Source organism: Martes martes (assembly GCF_963455335.1).
Source record: "Martes martes genome assembly, chromosome: 13".
Lineage (NCBI taxonomy): Eukaryota > Metazoa > Chordata > Mammalia > Carnivora > Mustelidae > Martes > Martes martes.
Window position 1 is genome coordinate 19918650 of NC_137901.1, and position 4110 is coordinate 19922759.

The following is a 4110-nucleotide window of genomic DNA, read 5'->3' on the forward strand; positions in this document are numbered from 1 at the left end:
TTTTTGATGGTAACCAGCCCATGGGTGAAGAACTCTTGTTCTTAAGCAAAAATGACAAAATTTTAGAGAACAGGGCAACTTGGTTTTCCAAAGGAATTGTTTTATTTTTCATATCCTTATTTGTGAATTGGGTTAGGCCATTTTAAAGATGAAGCAGTGAAGTCCATGTGATATTGCTGAAGTCCTCAGAGCTAAAACCAACCACCAGTCTCCTGACTTTGAGCCCAGTGGTCCCTCCCAAATGACCAGTTTGGCATCACATTTTAACATGACCCCCCACCCCCAACCAGCTCTGCTCAGGTACATTTTTTTGTTTGTTTTGCTTTTATCTTTCCTGCTGCCTTTTCATGAATTTTTTATAGGATAGTTTCTAAACTTCCCTGCAGTTCTCATTTTCAACCTTGTATTACAAATTGTTAGGATATAACTAGATGTGAGAATAAGAGACTGCTAGCCAAACTAAAATTTGCACTCTGGCCCACTTTTTTTAAAATAAACTTTCTATTCTGGAATAACTTTAGATTTACAGAACAGTTGCAAGGATAATACATAGCATTCCCATAAACCCTTCACCCAGCTTCTCCTAAGGGTAAAATATTACATAACCATGGCACATTTGTCAAAACTAAAAAATTAACATTACGACTTTATTTGAATTTCACCAGTTTTTCATTAGTATCCCTTTTCCATCTCCAAATTTAATCCAGGATCCTACTTAGCTGTGGGATCTGGCCCGCTTCGGGTCTGAGTGCTAACAAAGGCACTGTAACTGGACCCTGCACAGCGTATCACGGTCTAAGGGTCTTATCAAAGTGAGTAACATTCACACAACACCCAACTGAACTACAGTCAAGAACCAGTTCAAAAATGAACAGTTCCTCTCATTTTTGCTTTCTCTCAGAAACTTGTCCCTCTTTGATGACAGGTCGTGAGCGGTAAGAACGTAGAAAGAGTAAGGGGAAATGCACAGTACCCACAAACTAAAAACTTTAAATAAGGAATCATACACGACTCATTTATCAATGAATTTATCACTGAGTAATGATTGGGTCAAAGCCTGGGGGAGAGTGTCCCTACCTTAAAGACGTCCAATTACTAGACAGCAGTTGCATCCGTTTTACCAGCAGCAATGCCCGTGAGGCCGGAGCAAACCAGGTTGGGGAGTCACGGAGAGAGGCACTGAGACACATGCCGCAGCGGACAGGACATCTGTCAAAATGACCTTGAGACATGAGGTGCATTTTGACAGGGCAGATTTAAAACACCAGCAAGTCTTTCTGGGCCGTGAAGAAGTAGACTTGCAGGAACACAGTTTTGGTAGCTTCAGCCATGACAACGTAGTTTTCAAATTTGCATCACCTTCCCGTTGCTCAAACAAGAATACCTGGAAACCCCTGGCCGGCTGTTCTGGTCTACAGAATTATCCAGGGCTTGGATGTCGGTGAGGAAGAGCAGAAGTGACCAGAGCCTTCCAATGGTTGGGTCCAAGGATCTGGAGGAGACTCTAGGCCAACCCGCAGATCCTACAGAAAAGGTGGTCAGGTCCTGGAACTCAGTAGTGCCACACAGTTCACACAACTAGCTTCCTGACTCCAATCCCAAGAGCCCTTAGCAATCTGCCATTATGTCAATAAAACAAATGGCCCTCTGGCCCTCCAGAAGCCCACACCCCATGGGCATGGATAAGCTGCTGAAAAGGAAGAACTATAGCTAAAGGTGGCTGCAGACACATAGAATGGAGGATGCTAGGGTGTGGCTGATGCTGTGAAGTTTGCTGGGGATGACACGGGGTCTGACGGCCAGACAGAGGGAGGGAAGGGTGGACTCAATGGGGGAAGTCCTCCTGAGGTCAATGAAAAGTGGTGGGGGATAGAAAAGGTCCAGTTTGCTGTAGAGAGCATTTTAGCTGTGGGCTCCGGTGTAGGAATGTGTCAGGAGTGCATCTACAGAGGGTGGAAAGCCAAGCATGCCTGGCTGAAAAGATCCTTTGGGATGGGGCAATGCTATCACTACTATTTTATTAATTTTTACCAAGCCTTGCTCTAAAAGGCATTTGAGGCCACACTGATGATCATTCACAGCAATAAGGTGAGAAAAGCTTTCCCTTCTTCCCCACTACCGCAAGTATAAGCTAGCTGCTCGGGGCCTTAACCACATCATACCACTTGTAAGATAAATAAGGTTGAACAAGTCACTTCACTTCACTCGTTACTTTCACCTACAAAATGGGGGCTCATTGCACCCACATCTTGGAGTAAATATTACAATGTATATGGTATGCTTCATCCGATGCTGGCACACAGAAAACATCACTGCAGTATATAGAAATTGCATGGCATATAGATATTCGTACATCCATGCTTGGATCACAGGACTGAAGCATTGACCTACTTGTGACTTCCTGCCCCAGCCCCCTTTCTCTTTCTTCCCCCATAGGCAACAGAGTTCTCTGGATCACGCTGGGCATGTTCCCAGAATCAACTACGACTTCTCACTTTCTCTTGCTCTTAATGAAACTCCTAGCTAGCCAGTGTTAGAAAACTCTGGAAACAGAAGGAGCTATCCTACAGGGAGTGTGTCCAAGCAGAGCTTCAACTTAGTGGCAGTTCTGTTTCCAAAATGATGACACTTCCACACACACGATTTCATGAAACCTCGTGGTAACCCTAAAAAATCAGCGTTACCATCCACATCTTAAAATTGAGAGAGCAAGGCTCTGAGGGTTGTGGGGAGGGTGCAAGTAACCCGGGGCAAAGTTATCACAGGCAAACCTGGGTCTGTTTGATGTCAAAGGCCAAAGACATTTCACCAGCCCACAGCTGCTAGAATTGTCTAGAGCTGGGATGGGTTTATTGGCTGAATTACAGTGTGTCTAATGCCCTTTCGAATGTGGAACACGGCTCCACTGTGGGATTGCAGGCCCGCCGCCATGTTTTCTACTGATGTTCTTCTGCTCTATTCAGCTTCTGTAGGCTTTACGCCAATCAGATGGCCTAGAACCCCCAAAAGCTGGCACATTCCTGAGCCTCTACTCATCCCAGGGCTCCTTCTCTTTATCTTTAATTCAAACACATCATTTCCATTGTCTGGATTCTTCTTAAGATCATCCTATTAACTTAAAAAAAATTTTTTTTTTTAATGAACATCTGGGGATCATAGATCAAAACTCCTCTGTGGGGTCCTGGGAAGAAAGAAAATTTGTTAGCACAAGAACCTTAAAATCTCTTGCAGAGATACAGCATACAAACAAACATAAATGCAAAGGGAAACCATTGAACCTTTGAACACTTCCTTGAGACCAGAATGTGCATCAAAAACCACATATTTCAACAATTTATTATTTAGTTTAATAATAAAAAATAACACTTCTCTCCTCCCAAACCGGTTGGTGTTTTTTTTTAATGCACATAATTCTGTAACCTGGGTATTATTATTACCCCATGTGACAGATGAGCACACTGAGGCCAGGAGGCGCTGTTAGGTAAACGACAGGTGGGCAATACTGGGAGCCAGACCGCCCAACTCCCCATCCTGAAATCAGCCAAAATTTTTGCCGTGTGATGTGGTTGCTGGAATTCCTAAGCGACTTACTCTCACAGTCGTTCAGTGAGGTTTACAGAGAAACACAAAGCCCACAGGCCTTAGATCAAGTTACGAAGATCATGCTTCCAGGAAGTGACCGAGATGGGATTAAAGGCGGAACACCTGACACCAAACCAGCATTCAGGGCCCTAGACCACACTTGTCTTTCTAGAGGGAATCCTGAGGTGAAGGGGACTACAAGAGAGCAGGTACCACAGCCGGTAGCCCAAGGAGAACACCCTTTAGGTGAACAGATCACAGGGAGTTAATCCCCTGAAGCCTCCAGGGCAAGAGGGTGTCCGTCAAGATGAGTCTGTTCATCCCTCTGCCAGCACTTAGAGCGGCAGAGGACGAAGCTCCTCTTTGTGAATCGCGGAAAGCCAGGCAGCTAATGGCCCGGCCTGGAGGAAAGGCAGGTCTGTCTCCTCACATCTTACCCGGGGAACTTTCCAAGTGAAATCTTTCATTAGGTGTCCCGTTATCATCCTATTTTAAGAGGTCACTGCAATTGGAACCAGACCGAGCAAA